Source organism: Caretta caretta, chromosome 3 (assembly GCF_965140235.1).
Source record: "Caretta caretta isolate rCarCar2 chromosome 3, rCarCar1.hap1, whole genome shotgun sequence".
Lineage (NCBI taxonomy): Eukaryota > Metazoa > Chordata > Testudines > Cheloniidae > Caretta > Caretta caretta.
The window spans coordinates 44,952,031-44,971,329 of record NC_134208.1 but is presented as its reverse complement, the minus strand read 5'-3'; the positions used below and the strand labels follow the sequence as shown (position 1 = coordinate 44,971,329).

The following is a 19,299-nucleotide window of genomic DNA, read 5'->3' as shown; positions in this document are numbered from 1 at the left end:
CTTGTGGCACCTTAGAGACTAACCAATTTATTTGATCATGAGCTTTCATGAGCAGTGAGCTGTAGCTCACGAAAGCTCATGCTCAAATAAATTGGTTAGTCGCTAAGGTGCCACAAGTACTCCTTTTCTTTTTATAGAAAAGAGAGAAATTTGAGGGATACTCCAAAATACTGCAAAAATACAAAACAGTGACTTTCAATGTTTTCAGTAGGCCAGGTAAGATACTGTTTTTCATCTGTATCATATCACTGTATCAATTTTAAACCTGGTAGGAAGGCCTATTGGGTAGTCTCTGTCCAGCTTCTAATGGATAGGCATAATGGATAAATATTCACACAAAAACTGTTACCCTTGGCTGCAACCCAATCAGAAGCATTGAAAATTGAGTGGGCAAGGAATGAACTACAGTAAGGAGGATAGGGTTGATAAACACTGCATTATTGTTAGTGTATGGCGGCTTGCCTACTGCTGTAGCTATCCTGTGAATAGAGTCCATCAAGTTTAGTGCTGTCAAGTGAACTGTTTTGTAAGTGTAAATGATAAATGTACTAAACTTCACTTCTTGTTGTCATTCAGCACTTAAAGAAACATAATCACCTCATTAACAAAGGCTTTGATAGTGTACTCTGGCAGTGTGATACCCATTTAAACAAAAGAGTGAAGGAAAAACTTGCAGACAAGCTTGGAAGAATTGAAAATGCATTTCAGTGCAATCATTATTCCTTTCTAAAACACATTCTAAAACTATCTCTTCCAAACCCTGATTTCAAGAGGCCACATAATAGCTTGCCAGGGGGGATGTCTTTGATTTCTTCAGAAGGATCTGTTTTGAACGGTTCATGTAAGGTGAAAAAAAGAGAACTCAGACAATCAGTAGTCACCAATGTAATGCAATAATACTATTCAGGAAGAAGAAAGCTCTCTTTAATTTTGAATATCCTTTACATATTCCCAAGGTATATCAATAATTAATTGCTAACACCTGGCAAGATCCATCTGGCAATATCCCCTCATTATTGGTTAACTGAATGCTGATTTTGTTCAACATTCTAATGCAGCATCATGTCCTGATGGCTTCTACTGAATATGTAAAGCCATGAGTATATATACATCAACATCAAAATGCAGGTGTTGCTCTGATATAAACATTTTGACTGTAGCTAGTATTCCAGTCCCAAGATCTGCTTTCAATTAAACCAGAAGTGTACTTATTCATATTACATTTCCTATCGTATATAATCTACTCATGAAAATATTTTGTTAAATAAAGTACATTTACTAATGCATGTTGAAATAGCCTGCTGCCTGCCACAAAATGTATTTTAATTGTAAATCACTTACCACTTTCTGAATACCTTGAAATTAAAGGCGAAGCTTTCTTCCTAAGTTAATGACAGCACCAACCAATATCGAGGACCTAACTCTGATAATGAATTTATGTTAATGATACATTTGGCAATTAAAGGTTGATTAATTGAACAGTTCACGTCCAATATTCTTGGGAACTAGTTTCCAGATTCACTCTGTGCCACAGCTCTGGCAATAATAAGTACTTTCACAGGAAAGGACTTTATTTCTTCAGACTTTGTGGTTCTTGAAAAAGTAGGGGATTTTGATTTGTTTATTTTGTTTTTGTTTTGTTTACCATGTGAACAGAAATCAGAATTGGAATTTATTAGATGTTTGTTCCATAATATTTTTCAGAATATTCCTGAGATTAAATGCATTTTAACCATAATGGAAATCTGTATTTTTATAGACTTAACCCTTTAAAAAAAATAAGGAATTTGACTTTCTTTGCATGTACATCTATGATGAACTTTACTTGTCATTTCTGAGAAGGCTCAAAGTTTGAAGTAAAAGGCCATGAAGTATTTTTGCTGTTCCAGGAATTTTTTCTATTGTCCCCTCTCTGCTCTTCTTCCAAAATCCTCATCTGCATTTTTTGTCAGAAAGCAAACCATGAAGGTTTCCATTTGCCAGAATATCCTCTTACCTTCTTAGCCTTCAGTACAATACATCAGTGGTTCCCAAACTTGTTCCGCTGCTTGTGCAGAGAAAGCTCCTGCCAGGCTGGGCTGGTTTGTTTACCTGCTGTGTCTGCAGGTTCGGCTGATTGTGGCTCCCAGTGGCTGCGGTTCGCTGCTCCAGGCCAATGGGGGCTGTGGGAAGGGCGGCCAGTACCTCAGCCCAAGCCGCTTCCAGCAGCTCCCATTAGCCTGGAGCAGTGAACCACAGCCAGTGGGAGCCGCGATCGGCAGAACCTGTGGACGCGGCAGGTAAACAAACCGGCCCGGCCCGGCAGGGGCTTTCTCTGCACAAGTGGCGGAACAAGTTTGGGGACCACTGCAATACACTATTACAAATCTCCCTTCCAGCAGTGGACTAATGCATTAGTGAATGTGTATCAGTCCACTATCTTACCTCAACAAAGGACAACCTAGATGACCTAATAGTTCTTTTCCATCTGTAATTTCTTTGATTTTGCTTTTCTGCCTGGCCCCAATTAAGCAAGCAACAGCAGCATAACAAAGCCATGTGGCAAGTTGTATGATGAAACAATAATACTATAGGCATTGAATTTTATTTTTCCCGGTGGCTGCTCCACTCCCACTCTGCCCCAAGGCCCCACCCCTTTCCCTGAGCCCCGCCCTCACTCCGCCTCTTCCTGTCCCCACTCCATCTTTGCCCCTGAGGCCCCATGGCTGCTGCTTGTTGCTCTCCGCCCTCTCCCAAGCCCCTCCAGCCAGCTGCCAAAGAGCAGATCAGCTTTGGCTGGTGGGAGCTGACCACCCACAACTTTTGCCCCCTGCATGCTTCAGCCCCAGAGCACTGATGGAGTCAGCACCTACGCCTGATTCTCTCCTCACTTGTAGCAGTGTAAATCATAAGGGACCACAATGAAATCAGTGGAGTTGCACGGGTATAAAATTAATGAACCACAGGTGGTTCACCAGCCTGAGAAGAAGTCTAATGAGTGGTGTTGTGGTTCACCAGCAGATATAAACCCAATCTGACAAGCCAGAGAAGGCTCATCAGACTGGCAGTGCCAGCAGGAATCTGAAACACACTTCTTGAGTTGAAGAGGGTACTAAGCAGGGGTGAGTCTCATATATGCCCCATGGTCACATATATAGCCAGCTTACATGCATCAGCCATAAATATGTTAGTGTTGCTGAGGCCAGAAGTTAAGGTTTTTCATTACAGCGAGTTGAATGTGTTGTTTAGCATGTATCTTTATGTACTGCAAAGAAGGGGAGTTCCTTATGGAGTATTAAGGTATGGTGAACCATGTTTTCCTCAGTTCCCTGTGTGGAGTGCATCAGTTCCCTGTGCGGAGCGCATGATCAGTTGGGCAGTTGCACACAACATGGAGTGCTGCTAGGCGTGCTCACCAAGCTGGACAACCATTTCAAAAATATGTGGGCTCTTTAAAGGGAGGAATTGGCTTCTGGTGTATGTGACCCTGGAAAGTGGTATTCACAATTGTGACCAAATTGAGCATTGTGGGACAGCTGCTGGAGGACTGGTAGGGTTGACATAGGTCATGCAATGTCTGTATTCACACTGAATCAACCACAGTAGGGTCGACTATGGCTCAACACCATTTGGGGGGTGGTATTACTGTGTCACTATATTGGGGCACCTACATCAGCAGGAGACAAATCTGAGTGTAGACACATGCACAATTAAGTTGACGCAAGGTGACTTATTTTGACCTAACTTTCCAAGCCTTAATCTATACTACAGAGTTTTGCCAGCATAGCTTTTTTTTTTGCCAGCAAGCTAGAAGTTTGAAGAAAAAATCACACCCCCAACTGACATAGGAAAAGCCCTGCTGTAGATACACTTATGCTATGAGAAGAATGATTCTGTGTCAGCTTAGCTAATGTTGTTTGGGGAGGTGATGTAGCTATGCCGACAGAACTCCTGTCAGCTTACCCTATGTCTCCACTAGGGGGCTCTGCCAGGATACCAGCAAAGGCACTGTAGTGCAAACAAGGTCTGCATTAACCACATTTCTGGGCAGTTAATTTCCCTTGTTTCTTGAAGAAGAGGTGTTAGTGATGGGGCATGATTGGAGGGCACCTTTGGAAGGTCTGCCACTTTAACTGCCAGCTCTGCCCTCCTCCTGGCCTCACCATGCCCTCGGTAAGGCTGGAAGTGCCATGGGAAGAAAGGAGGATGGTAACTGATGGGCTCTGAGGAGCACATCTACCAACTGGAGGCAGCAAGGGGAAGAGCAGGGAGCCCCAGATTTGTATCTACTTCAGGGATCTAGTGTAAAGGAAGGGGCTCTGCATAGCCCTCTGCAGCAGAGGAGTACTACAGATGTGTCAGATGGACCATTCATCTGAGTGGGGTGTGGTCAGATGAATTAGGATACCTCAAAGAGATGAATAGTCTAATACTTTAACTCCGGGTAGAGTGAAATGACCCATTCATATCAATGTGAGTTCCCCTTTACCTCAGTTTCAGTTGTGGAATACCGCTGTTCAAGGTAATCTCACTATGCATGTTGGTTTTAGAGCAACTTGAATATTAAAATCTTCTTCTTATTGGGGGGGAGGGAGGAAGGGGGTAGTATCTGAGGAAAGCCTGAATCAAATTACTCCAAACTTGCACCATTGCCCCTGTTGTGCTATACCAATATCCTAGATAATCTCATTATGCATGTGAATTTTAGAATACTTTGAAGATTAAAAGAAGCTCATAATGTGGGGGGAGGACATATATTGGGAACCTCTTGATCAAATTACCTAAATTTGCACCATAAATTCTACCCCAGGCCCTAAATAGCTTTTTAATTATTGCTTCCGCAAAAGGGAAGTGGGTGATGGAAATTATCCACGTTTGATGCCGAGAGAGTAATATCAGGATCAGAGCCATAGTTTGAGCCCAAGTATGTGTAAAAAGAAAGAGTTATAAGAAGTGTAAAGTTTGGATGTTATGTGACTTTTTTAGTGGAACTGTATCTCACTCAAACAACCTCAAAAATTTTGACTACTAAACCAACTCTGTGGCTATTTTCAAGACAAGGCTTTTTTGAGGGCCTCTTTCCCTTAATCAGCTTTCTCTTACCCTAACTATTCTGTTTTGCCCAGCGCTCTATTCTATGCAATGTGGAAAGGGACAAATTTTCACACCCAGATACAGACTTTCAGTCCCACAAAGTCGGCAGTTACCCTGATTTTGGGGAATTAGGAATGTGAAGGATAATTTCATTTTTAAAGGTGATCTGTAAAGAGACAATAACTGAGACTGTGCTTTTGTTTGATTTTCTTCTGATATGTAAAGAAGGATGAAGATTTGGGGGCATAGTTGTCTAGACTAGAATTGGTGATTCTGTTATAATTTGGGCTAATTGATTGTACATGCTAATTATGTTGGTAACTGAGGCTCTCCACAAATGTTTGTTCTGGAGCACAAAGTTATGTGATTTGCCCAAGGCTGAGCCCCCATATGCTGATACAAACATTTTCAGAGTATCTATATTAGCATTTACAATCACTTAACAAGCAATTGGCAATCAATTACAACAGAAGGACAAATGCTAGTCTAGACCAAGCCTATGATAACAGGAGAACTAGGGAAATCATGACATGACAAGAGTCAAGAGACAGAAAATTGAGCAATGGACAGGGGAAAGGATTTTAAATCAACACTTTTGTCTGATTTTGTTAACATCTATTTGTTGTATCAGCCAGGCAAGGTTCTAACAAGCTTCAACAGGACTTTATTTGCAAAGTGGAAGCCTCTTTACCAAGCTGCTGCTGCACCCTCTGTAGCTCTCCCTCAGCCTCCCAACTCCTCCCCCTCCTTCCTGTTTCCTGTCCTTTCAGACTCCCAACAGCCAGTGCTCCCAATTCTAATAATTACAAGCAACATCTAAACACCACATTCCCTCCTCTCTTAAGAAACTCTCCCAATTAAAATAAACATTATTGTTCTAACCACAGGAACAAATATGAAACAAGACACTATACTGTTGGCAGAAATATTACACTGAAAACTCTGTAGATACTACATAACATAGTCTCTAGTCCAGACAGGTGGTCGTCTTGGTCTGACAGGCCGTCTCTCAAGCCTCGGTTCCAGTGCAATGTCTTGTTGTGTTGGTATTACGGTGAAGTTATCCAATGCAGACTAGGTGTTGGCATAATCTCCTCTTGGTGCATAGGCAGGTGCAAGATAAGAAGCATTCCATACCCGCCCATCAGAAAGTCGATAGGTGTAAGGTCCCTTCTTCTCTATGATTTTAAGAGGAGCTGTGAATTTATGGTCCCCTTTGTGTAAAATACCCAATTTTCGTATTCTAACGAAGGAACCACACTCAAACTTTTGTTTCTTAGCACCCCACCGCTTGTCTGTGAAAGCCTTAGACTTTGCTTGGTTCTGTTCAACTGTTTTTCTCACATCATCCTCGTTTGGGGCATCAGGTCATGCCTTTAACAATCCAGCAATGTTCAGTTTAGTATTCATCTGTTTCCCATGCAATAACTCTGCGGGTGATCTTTGCGTTGTGGCATGTCGTGTAGCCTGGTATGCTTACAAGAAATCAGTAGTGAAGGGTATCCACAATCGCCCTTCCAGTTTAGCCATTTGCAAACTTTCTTTCAAACTTCTGTTAAACCGTTCGATTTCCCCATTGGCTTGAGGGTAATATAGGGATGACCTTCTGTGTAAAATGTTCCTCTGTGCTAGAAAAGTTTCAAACTCCAGGGAAGTAAATTGACTACCATTATCTGAAACAAGTTCTTTGGGTTACCTTCCCTGCTAAAAACTGAAGAGAGGAACTTAATTACTGTAGCAGAAGAGATTTGCAATGTAAACACTACCTCAGGCCTTTTACTGAAATAGTCTATTAAAGTGATGGCATAACGGCAGTCAATTGGAGCAGTATCAAAGGATCCTACAATGTCAATCGCCACTTTTTCCCATGCAGATTCAGGAAGAGGAACAGACTGTAATGGAGGGGTACATGTCACTGCTGTCTTATCATGCATTTGGCAAGTGACACAGGATTTTATGAGTGCTTCAGTTTGAGAGTCCATCCCTGGCCACCAATACAGATTGGTTAAAAGACCAGGTTCAGGAATTGGAAAGAATCAGAGTGGAAAAGGAAAGCAAAGTGATTAATTTGAAGGCAGAATCTGATGCTCTCAGAGCTACATCTCTGACACAAGCAGCACAGATTGTAGGAATGGAGAAGCAAGTATGTGACAGTGAGTGGGTCAGTAATAAGCTGCAGAGGAAAGTGTCTGAGTTGAAACAGCAGACCATGGAGAGCAAAGCTGCAGTCAGAGCCCTTTTGAAGGATTCACAAAGCAAAACCCAGGCAGAGCATAGGGAATGCTGGAGACAGATTGGTGCCCTTCAGGCTCAGTTGGGAGAGCAAAGGGGGATCGTGGCAGCAATCAGAGGGAATTGTAGCTGGGAGGAAGACATAAAATCAGAGGAGGATCCCAATGCATGCCCCCCTTATTGCAATTATGAGCTGACAGACCCTGGTGAGTTCACCCTGGATCCCATTGGGCAGTCTCCATATAGCCCCCTATGGGGATCACTGGAAGAGCTGCAAAGACCTCCTCCTATGGCCCCCATAGTCAGTACCTCTGTCACAAAAAGGGGACCTCAAGGAGGTCAGGGAGGAACAGAGGAGCGGTTGGAAACTAGACCCTTTACCCCTGGCCAGGTTAGGGCAGTAGGGAAATCAGTTGGCCTGCTGAATAGGAGCACAGCCTTGGTGTGAATGGTAAGAGTATCTGGCATGGCTGATTCACTCCAGTTGATGTGGCAGCTATATGCAGGGAGTGTATGTCCCCCGAGGATTTTGCAGGGCTCCCTTATGATGTCCAGATGGGGACCTCCCCTGGAGCAGATGATATAGAAAAGCATATAAACGTGCAGAGGGAAGTAATATATACCCTCTTCCCGGGAGAAAGCCCCACAGTTATATTTCACCAGGAGAAACAACAGGCCGGGGAGAGAGTAGAAAATTATGTAGCCAGAAAGAAATTGGCATGGAGACATTCTGGGCTGACAAATGTCATTAACCCAGACTTTGCAGCCTTCCCTTTCAAACAAGCTTTAATCCAAGTATTTCTCCCTTTAATTCATATGGCCTTAGTGGGTATGGATCTGGCAGCAGTTCGAACAAGAGATATTGAGGATAGAGCAAAGCAGGCCTATGAGGTCCAAAAGGATATGCACCCTCCTAAAAGGAAACCTGATAAGGTGGCCACTGTAGCCCCTCCAAATAGCACACAGGGAAAAGAAAAAGGAGACAAACCCCATAAGGGTCGAGGCAGAACCCCTGACCCATGGCATGGGGAAATTTGGAAGCGACTTTTAAAATATGAGCAAAAGGAAGCAATAGACCCGCTGCCCACTGCTGAACTCCTAGCGAAACTGGCAGAACATGAACTGGCTGAGCATCAAGGAAAAAGCACCATTGCACCACTGATTGCTGCTCTATGGGGAGGCCGAGTGTGCCAGGATCCCCCAATTGTGGCACACTTAAACACCAATAAGTGTGGGAGGTTCACGGTTTATGTGAAGTTTGCAGGAGGGGCATTCGGACAGAATTCACTAGTGACAGGTTTCAGAGTAACAGCCGTGTTAGTCTGTATTCGCAAAAAGAAAAGGAGTACTTGTGGCACCTTAGAGACTAACCAATTTATTTGAGCATGAGCTTTCGTGAAGTGGCTGTAGCTCATGAAAGCTTATGCTCAAATAAATTGGTTAGTCTCTAAGGTGCCACAAGTACTCCTTTTCTTTTTGCGAATTCACTAGTGGACTCAGGTGCCACCTACTCCCTAATTAGTACCCAAAATAAGCACCTGTTTGGACCTCTGGCTAGAGTCAAAACCTTACAGGGATTTAATGAGGCACAAAACATTGTCCCCTTCTGTAAAAAAATCCCATATAGTGTGGGGACAAAGAAGAGCCAAGGGCAATTTGGCTTGATGGATTTGGGGGGAGAAGGTATTCTAGGAATAGATGCTCTGAGGGAATTGAGAGAGCTAGTTGATTGTGCTAACAGGGTTTTGTGGGAAATGCCTCCTTGCACCCCATGGGAGATTTCAGCCAACTATTGAATAGCAGCCCTTGGCCCCCAGAAGTTTTAGCAATTGCAGAGAAATACCGGGAGGTTTGGGCCAAGAATAAAATAGAATGTGGTAAAACTGATGCAGAAATCCTAGTCACAGGCCCTGATCCTCCACCCCAGAAGTGGTATCGATATCCAAAGGAGGCAGAAGCTAGCCTAAAGGAAATAATTGATGGTCTTTTGAGCCAAGGAGTTTTAGTGGAACAGCCCAGCACTAACAATGCTGCCCTATGGCCCATCCTTAAGAGTGATGGCAAAACCTGGAGGCTTGGGGTGGATTTTCACCCCTTTAACTGGGTGACTCCACCTATGGCTCCCGTAGTGGCTAAATATCAGGAGGTAATGGGTTCCACATTAGGAGGGGCCCAGTGGTTTTCAGTTTTAGATTTGGCTAACGCTTTCTTTGCTATCCCCTTAAACTGGGACAGCAACTATAAATTTGCTTTCACCTTTCAGGAAAAACAATTGTGTTTTGCCTGGGTCCCCATGGGATGGAATAACACACCTGTTATCTGCCCTGACCAGGTAGCAAAAATGTGGGAGGGAATGCCTGAAAAGGATAGTGTGATTTCTTACGTGGATGATGTCCTGGTCTCTACTCAGACCCAGGAGGAAAATTTAAAGGTGTTGGACAGAGTGCTGCAAAAGATTCAGTAAACAGGGTTTAAAGTAAGTCCAAAGAAGGCCCAACTGTGCTCCCAGCAGGTACACTATCTTGGGGTAACCCTGGGACAAGAAGGGCATTCCCCTGACCAACAGAGGGTTGAGTTTATTCTCAAACTCCCAGCCCCCACAGACGTAACCACTCTGAGATCCTTCCTGGGCATGGTTAACTTTTCCCCAGATTTTATAGAAGGGTTTTCAGAAAAAGCAGCCCCATTGCATGAATTGTGGCCCAACCCACAGCCCTATCATATCCCCGGGTAGGAGAACCATTTGTATTACACCTAGCAACTACAGACAAGGGAATGGGAGGTGTGCTAAGCCAGAACCATGGAACAGGTCTCTGACCTGTAGCTTATGCCTCCAAGACCCTGAGTGAGATAGAGAAGGGATTCACCCCATGTGAAAAGAAGGTCTTGACACTCGTTTGGGCACTACAGCATTGGGAATACCTGGTGGGTTTGTCCCCTGTGTTACTGAAAACAGCCCACTCCCCAGTGAAGTATGTACTCACCGGTACAATCAACAATGGTCACGTATCTAGCCCTGGATTGGCAAAATGGACCCTGCTTTGTTAAACAAAAATGTAGATATGGAAAAAACCAAGGTACTATCCCCAATACCTTATGGCCTCCTGATAGAGGGGGAAGAGCACAAATGCCCATCACCCGAGCCACTGCCCTGGGAGCCGTCCCTCTTCGAGGGAGGGGCCGTGCTGAGTGAGATGCTGGGAATAGCAGATGATGTTTGGTTTGTGGACAGCTCTCGTTTTTACAAAAATGGCCATCCGCATGTGGGCTTTGCTGCTGTAAAAGTGCCTATGGGAGAGGTGCTGAGGGGACAGTATACACCATATTCTGCCCAAGCAGCTGAAATTGTGGCGATAGCAGTAGCACTGGAAAATACCCCCACCACTCAGGAGGTAGCCATTTTCACAGACTCAGGCTGGGTCCTTCGGTCCCTGGTGGATTGGGTACCAGAATGGAAAAAGAGAGGAATGAGGTCTGCAGACGGGAAACCCATAGCCCATGCCGACAAACTGAAATACGTCTGGGCATTGGTGGAAGCCCGGGATACTGTGGTACACATGGGAAAAATCAGAGCACACAAGAAGGGGACTGAGGAATCAAAATGGAATAATTGGGCAGATGAGGAAACAAGGGGGGGAGGGGGTAGAGAGGGGAAATTGTGGCAGCTAAGAAATGGGAAATGTATAGCTCCTATAGCAGCAGCCAGAAAAAGAGACTCAGTTCACATAGGTTTAATAACCCTCCAAAGTCAGGATCCCAGCCTGACAGAGTTAGTGAAAAAGGGAAAGCACCAGGAGTGGAAAGTGTGGTAGAATGAATCAAAATTAATTCTAGCAACTAAAGAAGGGAAACCAGAAGCAGTCTGGGTGGTTCCTACAGCCTTAAGAACAGAAATGATTTCCCTAGCTCACCATGGAGGACACCTAGGAGTAGAGAAAACCTTAACCCGATTGCAGGCTGCCAGCTGGTGGCCACACATGAGCAGCGACGTGGAGCAGTTTGTAAATAACTGTCTACCATGTGCAGCCAATAATGCTGATCCCAAAATAATCAAAGGACCCCTGAGACATCAGAGAATAGAAGGACCATGGGCCCGACTGCAAATTGATTTTATTGGGCCCCTACCCAGGACCACAAGGGGTAATCAGTATTGTCTGGTGATTGTTGATCCCTTTACTAAATAGATTGAGGCTATCCCAACTTGAAATAACACAGCTCAAACCACAGCTCGGGTGCTCACTGAACAAGTAATAACCAGATGGGGAACCCCGAGGGAAACTGATTCAGATCAAAGGCCCCACTTTATTGGGGAAATCACAAAAGGAATTCTGCCAAGTGTTTGGGATTAAACAAAGGCTACATATAGCTGGACACCCCCAAAATTCAGGCCAGGTGAAGCAAACTCTCAAAGCAGCTCTCAGAAAAGTAGTAAACCAGCAAGGGAAAGATTGGGACCAAAGACTGCCATTTATCCTGATGGCTATTAGGGGGTCTGTTGCATCGCATGGAGTAACTCCATTCCAGGCAATGACTGGGAGAGATATGTGTCTCCCAGAACAGTGGTGGGTGGATGGAACGCCACCTGACAACCTACAATCCCGTATCCTCACGGACCAATTGATGCAGCAGCTGTTAAAAGTTGTTGCTTACACCCATCGGCAGGTTGTCATAGCCTTGGGAACTAACATTTGGAAAATGGACAAAAGAATGGGTCCCATCTTAAATCCCCAAGAATAGCAGGTATAGAGACATGGTTATGTATTGACAAGTAAGGAAAAAAGCATATAATCTCAGTCCTATTTGGGCAGGACCAGTTAGAATCTGTAACAAGGCTAGCCCCACTGTCTATCAGCTAGAAATTCAGTCAGGAAAGAAAAACATACTGAAGTGGTTTCACTCCTCACAGCTAAAATGATGGAAGGGAAACCATCCCAGTCAGCCTTAGATGAAGCCCACTGTCAGGCCAAGGTACCCCCAGCTCGGGAGAAACATGCTTCAGACATCAGTAAGTCTGAATGAATATTAGCTCCAAGACACTTCACAACTTCCTCCCTCTTAACGGGTGTGTGTGAGGGGGAAACAGTCTGTTTGTTTTATGTTGCAGAGTCCTCTGTCAGCAGATGTCCAACAGCCCTGCCTGAGATGCGGTCCTGGCTGTGTATGTTGCTATCTGGATTCTCGTGTTTGTGGGTCTATGCTTCTGATGTCGGTGCACCAAAAACCATCGTGATCGAGACATGGGAGAACCACACATGGAAGACACTGGAGTGTGAAGTAAACAATACCCTCGATGTTGCTCCAAGTCCCGCATATGTTTCAGGGAAAGCCTCCATCTTTTTGGACCCACAGATGGATACAACCCCACTTCCGTGAGGTTAAAAGGTTTGAACAAAGTAAACATCATTGTCGGAATGAGTGGGGAAGCAACATGTATAATGGGCTGGACTGTAAATGATAGTCCACTTTGGTGGCTAAAGAATCCCAGAATGATTAGTGGAAACATCATTATCCTCATGAATACCATAATATTCCCTTCCCCTTTTTGGCCCAGGAGAGAAGATTTATTGGTGGGAGGAATTGGAAAATACTACCTAGATAAATTAGGCTGTCATTGGGTGGGAACAAACAGGCTGCTGCATAATTGTAACCAACCTAGATGTGCGCAGCTGTGGACTGACCTTCCTAATAAAACAGCCCCTAGAGACAAAATGGTCCAATTTAAATTAGAATATGCCATCTACCTCACTGGGAAGCAGACAAATTTGGAGAAAACAGAATTGCAAATAGTCACACCAGGAGGGGAATGGAAGATCCTCCTGTCCTGTTACAACAGGAACCAGTGGCTGCTCACAGAGGAGCTCCTGTCTCTGAGATATGGAGAACAGCATCAGTTAATCTGGTGTGCTAGTGAGGAAATTATCAACATGTGGGTTAGCATGACAGGAAAATGGTTTCTGCGAGGGCCTCATGGTGTAAAAAGTTGCATTGTTTAGGTTTTGGACCCAGTAGTCACCAATTTAATCAGTCCCTATGTTGTCCGAACCAATGTCAAAAAGCAATTGGTTCTTGACCCTACTCAATCCCTCAGAAAGGTCATTCTAGACCTAAGTTTGACAAAGGTCTCAGTGATAGAGCCCCGGTGTAAGCAATTTGTTCCACCCTGATTTGAAGGTTGGAAAAATTGGATGGAAACACACAAAATTCCCAAACCAAAAAGCTCTAGCAGGGAAAGCAGAAGGGTAAAAAGAGACTTTATGGGGAGCAATTGGAATGGGAGGAGCAGTCCTTAACAGCATTAATGAGAAGGTGCTTGCAAACAAGATGAATCCAATGGGAGCTCACATAAAAGATTTGACTACACCTATTAGGGTATCATTTGAGCAATTAAGGTCTCTGCAATCCCAAGTAGCAAATATCTTAGAGGAATGGGGAAAAACCCAAGAGGAAGACCATCACCACCTCTTGCAGGCTGTTGGCACTCTGCAAGCTAACATTTCTTTAGCTATGGCATGTATGCAAATGCAAGTATGGATGATTGATATAGTAAAAGATATGATTCGTGATGGTAGGAATTTCCCAGTAGAAATCAGAAACATCATTTGGAATAATTCACCCAAACTGAGAGAGAGTTACAGGCCTGGTGGAAAATGGTAAATTTTACGTATAATCAACACTCAGAGGAAATCACGGTCTTTGTTTTGCTAATGTCCCAAGCAGAAATAAAATAGGTTTCTCCCATTGTGGCTTTAGGCTTCAATATTAATCAGACCGTAATGAAACCTATCGACCACAGAGTGTGAGTAGTGAAAGATGATCAAAAGAGGAAAACAGTAGAATTGGGAGCCTGTTTAGAGGAACCTAGAATTGGATATGAATGTAACAAAAATGCCCTCCAACCTCAGGATGTATGTTTGGAAGTAACTGAAGGAAAATGCCATTTTGCTATTAACCCATTTGTAAGTAACAATTCTGTATTTGTGTATCTAGGAAATCATTGTGTATGTTTTAGAAGTTGATGTCCTGCATTTCTTATTAATTTTGTGCATAAAGTAAATCATAATCCTTATGAGAATAAATGTTTCTGTCATATTGTAGCAATTAGGGGATGTGATTTCAAATTTCATGTACCCAAATTTAAATATAGTCAGTTAAAAGTGGCTTATACTTTGTATTCCATTGTAAAACCTGTGCCCCTTGAAATGGGTCTAACTGCTTTACAAACATTACTTGTACACCCTGATTTACAGAACCAGTAACAAACTGCAAAACAGGAAGGGTGCAGAGTCATGGTTACCATGCATCATAATGCCAATGAAATTAAACGGGTATTTGCAAGAATTGTCCAGGACCTGTTGCACCACTGGTGGGAAGTATTATTGGGATGGTCCCCCACTGGCACAGGCATCCTGAATTTGGCCCTATACCCCATCATAGTAATCTTGGGGTGCCAAAGAGTAGTGGTTTTTGTTACCAGCCTAATGACATGCTGGATATGGTGCAAACTCCAGCAATTGCAAGTCCCCTGACAGATGAGTCAGTGGTTACTGCCACCGGCACTCGTACCCCCAGGTAAGGAACATATAAAACTTGTTGCCCTTCCCTCAACTGGGAAAGGAGGCTAAGGCGATCACTTGTCAAGTGCTATGCTGGTGTGCTAAGTATGGGATGCCAGCAAGAAGATAATTTGCTCGGTCTCGGCTGAGAGCCTTGAGCTTTTGTTGGATCTCAACGCAGGTGCATCCAGAAAAGGTGTGACAGCGATCATGTAAGGACCCCTTGTGTGAAAGGTGACCTTTAAGGAGGGGAAACTGTACAGGGAGACTTCGGCAAACCAGTAAAGTGTCTGAAACCACTATGGCTTATTGCTAAAAGCAGCCAAGTGAGCAGGCTGCAAAATGGCCATTCAGCACTCTCAGTTTGACCAAGGCATGAGGGGAGGGGGTTTTAGGTGCCACAGAAAGGGCAGCTTGACCCCCGCATCCTTCCTGATAAGAACTGTGTCGAAGTGGCTGATACATGCATTTTAGAAGAGCAGGATGTGCCCTAGGAATGTCTATTGGGGCCTCAAGACTGCAAACTCTGGAAAAACCCACACCTGGTTAATCGATAATCAGAAGGAACCTCTTGCTTGCCCATTGAAATGGCTTACTTAACAAGTTTTCTTTAAGGGACATGTCATTCTATTACTATAAATAAGGGGGGAATGTTTGAGGTAGTTGGGTTCTTTTTGGACTCTCCCTCTGGATACATCTTGCAGTCCCCACTGACAGACAGAAGATTTGGCCATCGGAAGCCTGCCACTGTGTCACTCTAGAGCCACACTCAGCTTTGGTAATTATCAAGGGTTCGGAGTGTTTTACTAACCTGTTGCAGACATGTGTAAGTGCTTGAAACTAAGTAAAGTTTAGCTTTAAGTGAAAGCACTCTTGTGTTGTCCTGTTTGTGCCTGCCATCTATCAGTTGGACGGCCGTGTCTCCCCTGATTTATTTCTGACACCACCTCACACAGAGTAAAAGTTACCAAGAGCTTTGGGTTAAAAGAGTCCCAGGTAACAATAGTGAGAGAGGATGATGATCCAGAACAAGCACAACGGGATCATGACTACAAATTACTACAGTTTTTCCAGAAATGCAGAAGAAAGAATATTAAACTGACCTTAGACAAGCTCAGGTGGAGCGTAACCGGCGTGCCATACATAGGACAATTTTTATCTCTAGAGACCTGAAAGTAGACTCAGAGAATGTGAGAGAAATGCCTAGACAGTGATGTTAAAGGAGTCCAAAGATTCCTGGAAATGGTCAATTATTTAGCAAAGTTTTGCAACCATCTGTCTGAGAGCTGTGAGATCCTGAGATAGCTGACATAAGACAGTTTATGGAGTGGACAAACCAACATAAGCAAGCATTCTGGAAAGTAAAAGAGATGATTGGAAGGTTCTCATTTTGAAATATCACAATGCAGAGAAACCCCTGATGCTGCAATGTGATACATCCAAATTGGGTATCTGGGCTGCCATGCTTGCAAGAAGGACAACCTGTTGCATTTGCAAGCAGAGCATTGTCTGAGACAGTGAAGGACAATGTTCAAATTGAAAAAAGAGTTGTTAGCAATACTCTTTGGTATGGAAAAATTTCAGCAATACACTTATAGTCACACCATGGATATACAATCTGACCATAAACCTCACAAAACCATTTGGAGAAAGTCCTTACTCACTGCAGAAAATCACTTAGAGCAGACTAAGCTCACTTAGAGCTGCAGGTATGACATATGGATCAAGTTTTGCTCAAGCAGACATGTGATGTTGGCAGATACCTTGAGCTGTGCATACTGGCCAGACCCCAGAAAGGAGGAATCCATAGAGGGTGAGGTGAAGACAATAAATATGGAACAGTATTTACCTACCTCTGAAGAAAGGCTGAGAAAGATACAGAGAGGTACAGAGCAAGAGAGAATGCTGCAGACATTGAAACTCATGATTCTACAAAGATGGCTCTCAACAAAAGACCAAGTACCTAAAAAAGATAATACCATTCTTTCAGATAAGAGATGAATTGTGTGTACAGAATGACATTTTGTGGAGAAAGAGCAGTTATTTCAGCAGCTCTTAGGAATGAGTTTATGTACAAGTTCATTCATTGCATCTGGGAATTGAAGGTTGCTTAACATGAGCCAGAGATACTATATGCTGGGCAGGAATGTATGAGTAATTACAGATGTTCATTGAAAAGTGGTGATGTATGCAGATCCTGGGAAGACCATCAACCAAAAGAGATCCTGTGGCAAACAAAGTTCTGGAAAGACCACAGGCAAAGGTGGGAGTGGATTCGTTTACCTTTGTGACAAAGGATGCATAATCATTGTAGACTGTTTTTCCAATTTCTTGGAGATAGACTATTTACCAAACAGAGGATCCAGAACAGTCTTACAGAAGATAAAAGCACAATATGGATGGTATGGGATACTGGATATCATGTGTTCCAATAATAGACCACAGTTTGTTTCAGGACAGCTCTGGAAGTTCAGTTAGGACTGGGATTTGGATCACATCTTCACTGAGGTATCAAAGCAATGGCAAAGTGTAATTAGCAATAAAAACCACTACGAAACTGTTGAAAAAGGTGAAAACTGCAGAAGCTGACCCTTACTTAGCACTACTAGATCATAGGAACACTCCCTTGCAAGGCCTAAATTCTAGTCCAGTCCAAAGATTGATGAGCTGGAGAACTACAACACTCTTGCCAACAAGCAGAAGGTTGTTAGCACCTGGACATTCAGGTTTTTCACTTGGCGAACTACAAAGAAACCAATGAAAAAGACAAGTGTTTTGCCAAATCTGGAGCTGGGTGACAAAGTGCATATACAGCCATTAACAAAACAGGCTAAGTTCTGGTCCAAAACTACAGTGGTGCAGCCAGGAAACCAAAGATCATATCAAGCGCAAATGGACAGTAGACAGGTGAAACCATAAACTCCTCAGGAAAATAAAAGACACCTCTAAGGACAGTATGGGTAACACATGTTTTAGGGTTCTACAGCAAGTTCTACAACTGAGCCAAAGTTCTGAGAAGTGGACAATGTCAGGGACCTATCAGAGGAAAGACTGGAGGAAGAGGGTGTCTCAACAGAGACAGCTCAGTGGTTTGAGCATTGGTCTGCTAAACCCAGGGTTATGAGTTCAATCCTTGAGGGAGCCATTTAGGGATCTGGGACAAAAATTGGGGATTGGTCCTGCTTTGAGCAGGGGGTTGGACTAGATGACCTCCTGAGGTCTCTTCCAACCCTGACATTCCAAGATTCTACCCCAGCAACACCAAGCCTAGAGACTGTGGTTAATCAGATGGGAGTAAGACAGCCCCAGGGAGGAGGGTGGATTGTTAAAAGACTTACTCACCTGAGGGATTTTGTGCAATGGATTTCCTAGTTGTAGAGGTAAATGGCTAGCCAAACTGATAAGGTGACGCATGCAGTAACAGCAAGAACAGTCAGCTTCTGAAAAGAATATGTTAGATTATATTATTAGTTATTGCTACGGTGTTTGACAGTTTTCTTTACAAGAGAAGGGATGTGGCAATATGAATGTGCTAGCAGACACTTTCAAGCTGCATGCTGTTTGCAAATGATACTTCCTGGGGAACTAATCTGAGAAGCCATGAGAACATGTTGTAAACAGCCAAACTAAAACTGGAGGTTGCTAATTAACCCTGTGTCAGAGTGAGATCTTATATGGCAGATGATCCAGACACAACAGAACATAAAATATCAGCCTGCATGACATAGCTTCTGCTCAGTTGCCATGTGGGTCTGTGTTTTGGATGGTGAGCTCTATTTTTTCTGCTATTACTAAAAAACCCTTTTATCTTTTCCCTCATTTAGCCTGAATAGAAGGGCAGCTACTACACCCATCAATTTCAATGAGGTTTAACCCAATTCATAACAATAAAACAAAAGCAGGCAGAGAACAAGTCACTAGTGCTTAGTACACACCACAAAGATTTTAGCTACAGAGTATGACTGTTGCTTCTCTCATGTGTTGGACCTGCTCTACTAGGAAAAGACCAGCGGATTATTCCAAACCCAACTGTGATGTGGGATACTGCAGTACTGTTTGTGAGCCAAATGAACTTTCCCTGAGAAGTTTCTACCCGCAAAGACATGTCAACATGGCCTCATGAACACTTCATGCATGAATCATCTCGAAGTTGCACCTTCCTTGAATTTTCTTGCAAACAAAATTTCATTTTCGCATACAGTTATGGATATTGAATAAAGGGTCACAGATACTGTCAAAGGGCAATCGATTTAGAATGTTTTAAATATCAGTGGAAAATGTTTTGCAGCATCCATCTGTTTATGGCTTGAAACTTCTGCAGGAAACAAATACTACTTTGATTTGTATAGAGATAATATCTAGCAGTCTTTTGGAGCAGCACAACATAATTTTATCATTGCAGATTAGCAGCACAGAAAGACAAACTCACTTTCCAAACATA

The 19,299-nt window shown here is 43.4% G+C and overlaps 1 long non-coding RNA gene across 1 annotated transcript in view; it reads left to right on the top strand.

The window, feature by feature from the left end:
* The window catches only part of LOC125634492 (uncharacterized), a 55,870-nt gene extending 41,294 nt beyond the window's left edge, over nucleotides 1-14,576 (top strand). Inside the window, exon 3 of the long non-coding RNA XR_007355940.1 lies at nucleotides 12,410-14,576. This is a non-coding gene — a long non-coding RNA (uncharacterized LOC125634492). The remainder of the gene's footprint in view (nucleotides 1-12,409) is intronic.
* The last annotated feature ends 4,723 nt before the right edge of the window (nucleotides 14,577-19,299 follow it).